The following is a 12942-nucleotide window of genomic DNA, read 5'->3' on the forward strand; positions in this document are numbered from 1 at the left end:
ACACACACACACACACACACACACACACACACACACACACACACACACACACACACACACACACACACACACACACACACACACACACACACACACACACACACACACACACACACACACACACACACACACACACACACACACACACACACACACACACACATGGTCAGAAACATACATCTCTTTCTACCAGCTGGCAATGTCACCAGTATGCTCTCTCTCTGTGTGTCTCTGTCAAAACACGCAAGCACACCCACATAACCAGTCCAACTGGCTCTCACAGTCTCACGTCAGAATTAGGCAGGCATTCATCCATGTTTCTCAAATGTAAAATGTCAAAGTTGTTCTACACGTGTTTAACATTAACTTCTCATTTTTAAGTTTAGGCATGAATTTAATCTTAATTAATCTTAAGATTAGGTATTAATTCCAAATGGTGAAAGTAAATGTTAAGGTTTGGGACAGGCTTCAAACAAAAATCTCAAAAACAACTTTCCATCGCTGGATTCGAACATTCAACCTTTTGCACCAGAGACAGGCGCAAAACCGAAAACTACTTGAAAGTCACAGTGCTCACTGTTGCCCCTAGTGGCCGGTTTCCACAACATCTCCCAACGTCCTCACACATGGATGGACGTTGAATACTGACTGGTATCACGGGTGACCTGGCTGAACCAATCACACACGCTCAGTGCTTCTCTCTTTTATGTCTCACTGCACATCACTAGCTTTTTCTCTGTCTGTCAATTGTTATGTGAATACCTTCACCATCCTGTATTCATTCTTTCTGTTTCTTGCCCTCTTTTTGCAATATATTTGGGGGATAATTATGTTTTTTTATTCACTTTCATTGGCTGCACTATTTTCTCTGTGAAGTTGACACAGGTGGAAGTAATTGAGGATCAAATTAAGGAATTTCTCCCTCCCTCTTTCTCTGTCTCTCTCTCTCTCTTTCTCTCTCTCTCTCTCTCTCTCTCTCTCTCTCTCTCTCTCTCTCTCTCTCTCTCTCTCTCTCTCTCTCTCTCTCTCTCTCTCTTTCTCTCTCTCTTATTGATAAACATGCACCTGTTAAGAAACTGACTGTTAGAACTATTGGAGGAATTAAAAAACTGTATTGTTGAAAGAGATGGGGCAAAAGGAGTGGAAATAAGTTTAGCTGCGCATCTGACTGGCTGACCTACTGCAAATTGAGAAATGATGTGACTAAACTCAACAAAAAGAAGAAGAAACTGTATTATGAAGCCAAGATCAATGATACAAAGAATGATCCCAAAACTATTTGATGTCGCCAATTATTTGAATGATTACTTCTATGGCAAAGTTTCATTTGTTATTTTTCATTTTATTTAACCTTTATTTAAAGTGGGCAAATTTAGGTAGGAAATGCATTGTTAAAAAAAAAAATAATGAAAGAAAATCATTTGCAAGTTGTAAAGTTAGTGTGGGGGAGGTGGAAAAATGATTGTTATCGATGAATAATGACAAACCTCCTGGCATTGACAACTAAGATGGAAATCTACTAAGGATGGTAGCTGACCTTATAGCCAATCCTATCTGTCATCTTTAATCTGAGCCTAGAGGAAAGTCTTTGTCCTCAGGCCTGGAGGGAAGCCAAAGTCATTTCCGCTACCCAAGAGTGGTAAAGCAGCCTTTACTGGTTCAAACAGCCAACCTATCAGCTTGCTGCCAGCTCTTAGCAAACTGTTGGGGGAAAAAATGTGTTTGACCAAATACAATGCTATTTCTCTGTGAATAAATGAACAATAGACTTTCAGCATGCTTATAGAGAAAGGCACCCAACATGTACTGCACTGACACAAATGTCTGATGATTGATTGAATGAAATTGATCACAATAATTGTGGGAGCTGTACTGTTAGATTTCAGTGCAGCCATTGACATTGTTGACCATAACCTGTTGTTGACAAAACTTGTGTTTTATGGCTTTTCAACCTCTGCCATATCGTGAGTTATCTATATAATAAAACTCAGAGGGTTTTCTTTAATGGAAGCTTCTCTAATATCAAACATGTAAAGTGTGGCGTACCGCATGGCAGCTCTCTAGGCCCTCTACTCTTTTCTGTTTTTACCAATGACCTGCCACTGCCATTAAACAGAGCATGTGTGTCCATGTATGCTGCTGATTCAACCATATACACATCAGCAACCAAAGCTAATGAAGTCATTGAAACCATTAACAAAGAGTTGCAGTCTGTTTTGGAATGGGTGGCCAGTTATAAACTGGTCCTGAACATCTCTAAAACGAATAGCATTGTATTTGGTACAAATCATTCCCTATGTTCTAGACCTCAGCTGAATCTGGTAATAAATGGTGTGGCTGTTGAACAGGTTGAAGAGACTAAATTACTTGTTGTTACCTTACATTGTAAACTGTCATGGTGAAAACATATGGATTCAATGGTCGTAAAGATGGAGAGAGGTCTGTCCATAATAAAGAAATGACACTAACTCCACAAAGCAAGTCCTGCAGGCTCTCGTTTGGCCTTATCTTGATTATTGTCCAGTTGTGTGGTTGAAGGAAGTCCTGCAAGGAAAGACCTAGTTAACACCTCACTGAAACAAGGTCTCTCTCCTATTTGACCTAGATAGTTTGCTTGTATGTATTGATATGTACATGTAGGCTATGTGTGTAATTTTTAAATTGGTGTAGTTACAGTTGAAGTCGGAAGTTTACATACACCTTAGCCAAATACATCTAAACCCAGTTTATCACAATTCCTGACATTTAATCCAAGTAAGAATTCCCTGTTTTAGGTCAGTTAGGATCACCACTGTCACGCCCTGCTCTAGTTTATGCCCGCTCTAGTATATTATTTCTATGTGGTGTTCTAGTTTATTTTTCTATGATGGTGATTTGTATGATTCCCAATTAGAGGCAGCTGGTAATCATTGTCTCAAATTGGGGATCATATTTAGGTAGAATTTTTCCCACCTGTGTTTGTGGGATATTATTTTGTGTTTTGTGCATGTGCACCACGTTGTCACGTTTCGATGTTAGTTTATTGATTTATTGTTTTGTTCTTGCTAAGTTTCACTTTCTAATAAATATGTGGAACTCAACATCCGCTGCGCCTTGGTCCGTCTCTCCTCACGTACGTGACAACCACTTTATTTTAAGAATGTGAAATGTCAGAATAATAGTAGAGAGAATGATTTATTTCAGTTTTTATTTATTTCATCACATTCCCAGTGGGTCACAAGTGTACATACAGTCAATTAGTATTTGGTAGCATTGCCTTAAAAATGTTTAACTTGTATCTGTCACGCCCTGACCTTCGAGAGACTTTTTATGTCTCTATTTGGTTTGGTCAGGGTGTGATTTGGGTGAGCATTCTATGTTCTTTATTTCTGTTTTGTGTTTCTATGTTTTGGCCGGGTATGGTTCTCAATCAGGGACAGCTGTCTATCGTTGTCTCTGATTGGGAATCATACTTAGGCAGCATGTTTTTCCACCTTAGGTTGTGGGATGTTGTTTTATGTTTGCTCTGTATAGCCTTCAGAACGTGACGTTCGTTGTTCTTTTGTTTGGTGTTCGTGTTAAATAAAGAATCATGAACACATACCAATTTGCACCTCTTGGTCCACTTCTTCTGACGAGCGTTGCAGTGTCAAACACTTCGGGTAGCCTTCCACAAGCTTCCCACAATAAGTTGGGTGAATTTTGGCCCATTCCTCCTGACAGAGCTGATGTAACTGAGTCAGGTTTGTAGGCCTCCTTGCTCAAACATGCTTTTTCAGTTCTGCCCACAAATTTTCTATAGGATTGACGACAGGGTTTTGTGATGGCCACTCCAATACCTTGACTTTGTTGTCCTTAAGCTATTTTTCCACAACTTTGGAAGTATGCTTGGGGTCATTGTCCATTTAGAAGACCCATTTGCAACCAAGCTTTAACTTCCTGACTGATGTCTTGAGATGTTGCTTCAATATATCCACATCATTTTCCTGCCGCATGATGCCATTTATTTTGTGAAGTGCACCAGTCCCTCCTGCAGCAAAGCACCCCCACAACATGATGCTTCCACCCCCGTACTTCACGGTTGGGATGGTGTTCTTTGGCTTGCAAGCCTCCCCCTTCTTCCTCCAAACATAACAATTGTCATCATGGCCAAACAGCTCTATTATTGTTTCATCAGACTAGAGGACATTTCTCCAAAAAGTATGATCTTTGTCACCATGTGACAATGTGCAGTTGCAAACCATAGTCTAGCTTTTAATGGCGGTTTTGGAGCAGTGGCTTCTTCCTTGCTGAGCGGCCTTTTAGGTTATGTCAATATAGGGCTCATTTTACTGTGGATATAGATACTTTTGTACCTGTTTCCTCCAGCATCTTCACAAGGTCCTTTGCTGTTGTTCTGGGATTGTTTTGCAGTTTTCACACCAAAGTACATTAATCTCTAGGAGACAGAACACGTCTCCTTCCTGAGCAGTATGACGGCTGCGTGGTCCCATGGCGTTTATAATTGCGTACTATTGTTTGTACAGATGAACGTAGTACCTTCAGGCATTTGGAAATTGCTCCCAAGGATGAACCAGACTTGTGGAGGTCTACAATTTTCTTTTCTGAGGTCTTGGTTAATTTTGGGGATTTTCCATGATGTCAAGCAAAGAGGCACTGAGTTTGAAGGTAGGCCTTGAAATACATCCACAGGTACACCTCCAATTGACTCAAATTATGTCAATTAGCCTATCAGAAGCTTCTAAGGCCATAACATCATTTTATGGCATTTTCCAAGCTGTTTAAAGGCACAGTCAACTTAGTGTATGTAAACTTCTGACCCACTGGAATTGTGATACAGTGAATTATAAGTGAAATAATGAACAATTGTTGGAAAAATGACTTGTGTCATGCACGAAGTAGATGTCCTAACCGACTTGCCAAAACTATAGTTTGTTAACAAGAAATTTGTGGAGTGATGGAAAAACGAGTTTTAATGACTCCAACCTATGTGTATGTAAACTTCCGATTTCTACTGTATGTCCTTGAGCTGTTCTCTGTATGTCCTTGAATATGTTTCATGTTTTGTGTAGAACCCAGGAAGAGTAGCTGCCGCTTTGGCAACAGCTAATGGGGATCCTAATAAAATACCAAAGACATACAATACCTCTCGTAGGAGAATGTTTCTGTAGCCCCTCATCACGCCTTTGAATAAAATGATCCAGATGAGACACACACACACACACACACACACACACACACACACACACACACACACACACACACACACACACACACACACACACACACACACACACACACACACACACACACACACACACACACGCACACACACACACACACACACACACACACACACACAGACACACGCACGCACACACACACACACACACACACACGCACACAGACACACACACACACGCACACACACACACACACGCACACAGACAGACACACACACACGCACACACGCACACACACACACACGCACACAGACACACACACACACGCACACACGCACACACACACACGCACACGCACACAGACACACACACACACGCACACAGACACACACACACACGCACACAGACACACACACACACACACGCACACACGCACACACACACACACACACACGCACACAGACACACACACAGTTTTCCTGATGAGTCTGTCATATTAGCTCTTCTCACACTGGCTGGTAATGTGTGCTGATTAGGTAATTATAGAGGTCCAAAAGTTGGGCCAAGACACACCCGGCAGGTCACTGCAATATGGAGGGAAATGAAACTGCAATATTATTAAATGTAATTCCTCCTCTTTCTCATTGTAAGCACTCACACACACACACACACTCACACACTCACACACACACTCACAATCTCCCTGATCAGAGACAAAGATATAATAATAATAATAATATAATAATATATGCCATTTAGCAGACGCTTTTATCCAAAGCGACTTACAGTCATGTGTGCATACATTCTACGTACCCTCGAACCCACTACCCTGGCGTTACAAGCGCCATGCTCTACCAACTGAGCTACAGAAGGACCACCCAAAGATACAAACACACGTAGTCACACACTAACCCTCTCACTGTAGTGTGTGGACGGATGGCTGGCTGGCAGGCAGGCAGGCAGGCAGGCAGGCAGGCAGGCAGGCAGGCAGGCAGGCTATAGCCAATACAATTTGATTTGATTTATCAGCGGTCATTGTGGGACACACCTCTATTCTCCTCTATCACACCAGCCCCCAGGATGCAGGTTGGTTTTAGGGGGAGGGGCAGCTGGGACACTAATTCATTATTAATAAGGCTTGACAGTGTGTGCATCTCAAATGGCAACCTAGTCCCTTTATAGTGCACTACTTTTGACCAGGGCCTATAGGGTACCATTTGGAATAGCATCAGTGGGTCTGTGAAGTGGGGATGTTCCCCTCTTTATACTGCAGGCACCTGTCCTCTGCTAACCCTATACCTATTGGTTTTAATTGATTAATAAAACATACAATCTACCTGCAGTGAAGCCGCTCAACATCTACATTACATTCAGTCATCTAACAGACTCCCATCCATAGAGGCCCACATGAGCAACCAGGGTCAACGCCCTGCTCAAGGGCACGTCGACAGATCTCCCGTCAAAAACGGGGACCAGAACCAGTGGCCTATCAGCCACCGTCCCAAGGGCTGCCCCTCAACCATCTGAGACAGTCCCCCCCCACAGTCCCCCTCCCTCGATATTTGTTTTATCATAATAAAATAAAATAATTCCCAACCCCCAAGACCCCCCAAGCCCCTGTACCCAAACACCCTACAAAATGAACAAAAGACAAAAAAGAGAAAGAGAAAGACAAATGAAAACAGAAAACAACTATGCAAAAAACAAAAGACATCAAGGCCAACGGAATATGTTTGAGTGCATGCATGGCACTATTTACATGTGTGTATGTGTCCATGTATGTGCATGTGTGTGCGTTTGAATGAGAGTGTGTGTATATGCATGTGTACATGCGTACAAACACCTGCATGGCAACAGCCTCAGGCAAACAGGCATTAGATGTAACAACGTTGCCCCTCAGTGTCATAAAATGTGCTCTTTGTTTTGTTTTATTTTGACTTTATTTTGATACATTTATCTTTGACTGTCATTCTGTCCACCGCCTAGCAATTCCACTCCCACTTGCCTCCAAATTCACATCCCAACCCTCAGCTTCCCTCAGCCCATCCCACCTATCTCTGCTGGCCACCCTCAGCCCATCCCACCAATCTCTGCTGGCCACCCTCAGCTCATCCCACCTATCTCTGCTGGCCACCCTCAGCCCATCCCACCTATCTCTGCTGGCCACCCTCAGCCCATCCCACCTATTTCTGCTGGTCACCCTCAGCCCATCCCATCTATCTCTGCTGGCCACCCTCAGCCCATCCCACCTATCTCTGTTGGTCACCCTCAGCCCATCCCACCTATCTCTGTTGGCCACCCTCAGCCCATCCCACCTATCTCTGCTGGCCACCCTCAGCCCATCCCACCTATCTCTGCTGGTCACCCTCAGCCCATCCCACCTATCTCTGCTGGTCACCCTCAGCCCATCCCACCTATCTTTGCTGGCCACCCTCAGCCCATCCCACCTATCTCTGCTGGCCACCCTCAGCCCATCCCACCTATCTCTGCTGGTCACCCTCAGCCCATCCCACCTATCTCTGCTGGCCACCCTCAGCCCATCCCACCTATCTCTGCTGGTCACCCTCAGCCCATCCCACCTATCTCTGCTGGTCACCCTCAGCCCATCCCACCTATCTCTGCTGGCCACTCTCAGCCCATCCCACCTATCTCTGCTGGTCACCCTCAGCCCATCCCACCTATCTCTGCTGGCCACCCTCAGCCCATCCCATCTATCTCTGCTGGCCACCCTCAGCCCATCCCACCTATCTCTGCTGGCCACCCTCAGCCCGTCCCACCTATCTCTGCTGGTCACCCTCAGCCCATCCCACCTATCTCTGCTGGTCACCCTCAGCCCATCCCACCTATCTCTGCTGGCCACCCTCAGCCCATCCCACCTATCTCTGTTGGTCACCCTCAGCCCATCCTATCTATCTCTGCTGGCCACCCTCAGCCCATCCCACCTATCTCTGCTGGCCACCCTCAGCCCATCCCACCTATCTCTGCTGGTCACCCTCAGCCCATCCCACCTATCTCTGCTGGTCACCCTCAGCCCATCCCACCTATCTCTGCTGGCCACCCTCAGCCCATCCTATCTATCTCTGCTGGCCACCCTCAGCTCATCCCACCTATCTCTGCTGGCCACCCTCAGCCCATCCCACCTATCTCTGCTGGCCACCCTCAGCCCATCCCACCTATCTCTGCTGGCCACCCTCAGCCCATCCCACCTATCTCTGCTGGCCACCCTCAGCCCATCCCACCTATCTCTGCTGGCCACCCTCAGCCCATCCCACCTATCTCTGCTGGCCACCCTCAGCCCATCCCACCTATCTCTGCTGGCCACCCTCAGCCCATCCCACCTATCTCTGCTGGCCACCCTCAGCCCATCCCACCTATCTCTGCTGGCCACCCTCAGCCCATCCCACCTATCTCTGCTGGCCACCCTCAGCCCATCCCACCTATCTCTGCTGGCCACCCTCAGCCCATCCTATCTATCTCTGCTGGCCACCCTCAGCTCATCCCACCTATCTCTGCTGGCCACCCTCAGCCCATCCCACCTATCTCTGCTGGCCACCCTCAGCCCATCCCACCTATCTCTGCTGGCCACCCTCTTCGGATTTCTGCACAATCATTTTAGCTGAAAAGCACAAAGTCTTTAATCTTGCATCGTTTTATACATCAACTAATACACCATGCACCATGGAATCGGTACATCAAAAATCTCTTCCCAACTATTTTGCAATCTGTATGGCACAGCTGTCAACATCCTGGTCCTCAAATGAAACTGGTATACTTTCCTATTTATGCTATTTTTGATTTATTCCAGTTTTGATCTGTTATATTGGGCAGACAGACCAGTTCCCTACCTCCTCCCGCTGCCACTTGCCTCTATTTTGGGGGTAATGCTGTAATCACTTGGTTGTAATCTTGGATTGAGCAGACCTTCCCATACAATTCTGTTAACTCCATGAAAGACATAACTCTACCATTCCATTTTACAATATAATTTAAAAACAAAATACCCTTTTCCATAGATACAGGTCGTTTATCAACCAGCACATTTGAGTTCAGCTGTAATATTTGTTCTACCTTTCAGGGGATGATATTGAAATTGTAGCCAGCTCTGCAATGCTTGTTTGAAAAATAGAGATATTGAATTAATCAAAAATGATGCAAGGCAATCTGCATAAAGGCAAAACATTTAAACAACGGATGAGTTTTTCTTAGTAATCTACTTGAGAACCATTTAGGGTTCAAGTAAAACCTTTGTATAAGCGAAGTTTATAGTGTGAAGTTTAGTACTTGTACATGTAATAATCTCAACCCACCCAGTTCATATTCATTATATAGATGGGCATGCTTTGTCTTGTCAGGTTCAGCATCCCAGATATAGCTAAATATTTGTTCCTCGTATGATCTGAGAAGCTCATCAGCAGGAGTAGGCAACACCATAAGTAAGTGAGTAAACTGAGATGTTAATCAGTGTAATGTTTCCATAAGTAGACAGCTATTCACCTCTCCATGGTTGCAGGATCTTGTCTATTTTGACCCGTTTTCTATTCAAATTCATTGTGGAGAGCTCGTCTATACATGTATTTTTTATATGAATACCAAGTATTCTTCACCCTATTCAATTCTGTCTCTACCCATCAGTTTTCCTCTCTGATGGATCTCTTATATTCAATCCCTCTCTATGATACATTTCATTTTTTAATTGAGCAGACGAGACTTACAGTTCTGAGTGCATACATTTTTCACACTGGTCCCCCAAGGGAATCAAACACACAACCCTGGCATTGCACGTGGCATTCTCTACCAACTGAACCAAATGGGACACCATCGTGTTTGATTGATTACTCTGTTCCTCCTTGGCCGAGGTGTCTGATGGCTATGAGATTCAACTGGAGAGGTTGGCAGCATCACTGAGGGGGTGTACGTCCAGGATCAATACGCAGGTTGGAACCGTTTACAAAGGGAAACAGACTAAAGCAGAATCTAATGTGTGGTTGCAGAATGCTGCAAAGTACAGCTGCTCTTACAGAAACCATATCAAATATCCATGTAGCCTATACTGATTTACATAATCTGCCAGTGCATGTGTCATCTCTGTTGATATGCTGACACTGGGATAAATATATTTATTTGACCAGGTAAGTTGACTGTGAACACATTCTTTACAGCAACGACCTGGTTACAGGAGAGAGTAGGGGGATGAATTAGCCAATTGGAAGCTCGGGATGATTAGGTGGCCATGATGGTATGAGGGCCAGATTGGGAATTTAGCCAGGACACCAGGGTTAGCACCCCTACGATAAGTGCAATGGTATCTTTAGTGACCACAGAGAGTCAGGACACCTGTTTCATGTCCCATCTGGAAAACAGCAACCTACACAGGGCAATGTCCCCAATCACTACCATGGGGCATTGGGATATTGTTTTGTAGACCAGAGGAAAGAGTGCCTCCTACTGGCCCTCCAACACCACTTCAAGCAGCATCTGGTCTCCCATCCAGGGACCAGTCTTGCTAAGCCTCAGAGGCAAGCCAGCAGTGTGATGCAGGATGGTATGCTGCTGGCACTGGTATACGGCACTGGGATAAAGGCACTGGGATGAAGACACTGGCATAAAACACTGGAATAAATGGACTGGGATAAAGGCCCTTTTCCTCAGGTAAGCTATAGCCAAATTACTGAAAAATAGTATTTGTATGTAAGCCAAACCTTCTCTTCATCCTGAGTTAGTGGTAAAACGAATCATTACGGATACCAACAGGACCGAGAGACAGACAGTCCCATTCTGCTCACAAGCCTCAGAACACTTATTGGATAGAGATGCTCCTCGCGTGCAGCAGTAGTGGAGGAGAGGGACGTGACAGCCCATCCGCTTAGATCGCTCACACACACACACACACACACACACACACACACACACACACACACACACACACACACACACACACACACACACACACACACACACACACACACACACACACACACACACACACACACACACACACACACACACACACACACACACACACACACACACGCCCCCATCCACGCGCAATCGGTCTACTCGTTTCCCGCCGGCTGGACCTCCCGCATGCCTGAGCCAGTGCGTGGAGACGAGACTAGCCTACTGTACCGCCAGCACTCGTGCAGCGAGGAGTTGCTTGCAGCGCAGACTAGACAGGGTACCAGTCTGGAAGGACGCCGCACGACGTGGACAAAACAGACCATCGGTCGATATATGTTCTCCCGCGTGGATGGATGGGCAGAGAGAGAAAACAACCCGAACCTGTGGTGCAGAACAGACTTTTCAGAATACCTTTGATTCAACGCATTTTATTGGTGAGTGCAATATGGAATGACTGATATTGTTGTGGGTTTAATATTATTATAGCTAGGCTATAGATAGATAGATTTTGCATGCACAAATCATTTAATTCAATAAATAACCAAATCCTATATAGCATAGCTATCCGATTAATACATCTGGAATCCGATTGAATGGGATCATTGAAAGGCTTTCTCTCCAAAATCCCTGTCCTTGTACCAGGACACAAATGCATAAAGGAGAGTAGAAGGGGATATATGTTTCCTACTGCCCTTGTAACGGTGGGGGTCTCGGACACTCTCTGTTTGTCCATAATATCCTATGCAGTGTGTGGGCCACGGGGTTTTGTGGTGGTGATGGTGGGGGTGGGGGGGTCTCCCCTTAAATGGGCAAGGGGAGAAATAAAGCTGTTCCGCTTTTAGGAGGACAAGTGAGTTGATCATCAAAAGCGACCAAGGTCTATTTTGGAGGGGAAAAGAAAAGTACCGGCCTTATTTAACTGCGAGCAGTCTCTCAACCATCCTGTTGTCATGGTTACTGCTGAAGGAGGAATATCACTACATCTAGGCTGTGCTCCTGCTCTGTGTGTGTGAATGAGATAGTTCAAGTATGTGTAGCCTATGTGAGTAGTCTGTGCCGTGTTTCGGTATTTTTATGCTATTCGAGGGCACACATGTCCTGAGAATGGCTTGGAGGTTTGCACTGTGCTTTCAGTCCCGCAAGAGATGGATGGTTTGAAACAGGTGCCTGATAACAGTCCTCTCACCCCTGAACCATGAGCCATTGTTATCTTAATTATAGGCTTTACTCGTCTAGTCTAAATCCATTTAATAACGCTTATTGGGACGTCAATTCTCCTGTCCTGAAAACGTGGGCTCATTTGAATAAACGTTTGTTTTAGAGACATATTGTTAAACGTCTCTCTCGAAGCAAGTGCTTCTTTTCTCGCAAATGATTTCAGCCTGAGAATCGAGGCGTCAGACATCCAGACACCCCTGCACCAGCCAGCCCACAGACATAAGACGCCGCCGAACATGCGTTCTTTCTTTCTTTCCCCCCCTCTCTCTCTCTCTCTCTCTCTCTCTCTCTCTCCCTCTCCCCACTCTCGTCTCATCCTCCTTTTTCCGTATTTTTTTTTAGAAAAAAAGTGAATAAGCAACAAATAAAACAATAGCATTGGTGTTATAACTAAGATTGATGCCAGGGAATGAATTTGATGAAGTCATTGCAGAGCGATATAATGACACAGTGCAACACGACGTCTGACATTGATGCACTAGAAGTGACTTATCGGGGTGATTTGTGAGATGCTGATTTGCCCGGTTCACTGGGCCATAGTGGATAGTAGGACGGTTAGTATTCGTCTGCGTTAAGAACCAGTGACATGTCGGTGCTGGGGAAGAAAGACTGTCACCCAGCCAGCATAGCATAGTCTACTGCATTGTGTGTGTGTGTGTGTGTG

Source organism: Oncorhynchus gorbuscha, linkage group LG13, assembly GCF_021184085.1.
Source record: "Oncorhynchus gorbuscha isolate QuinsamMale2020 ecotype Even-year linkage group LG13, OgorEven_v1.0, whole genome shotgun sequence".
NCBI lineage: Eukaryota > Metazoa > Chordata > Actinopteri > Salmoniformes > Salmonidae > Oncorhynchus > Oncorhynchus gorbuscha.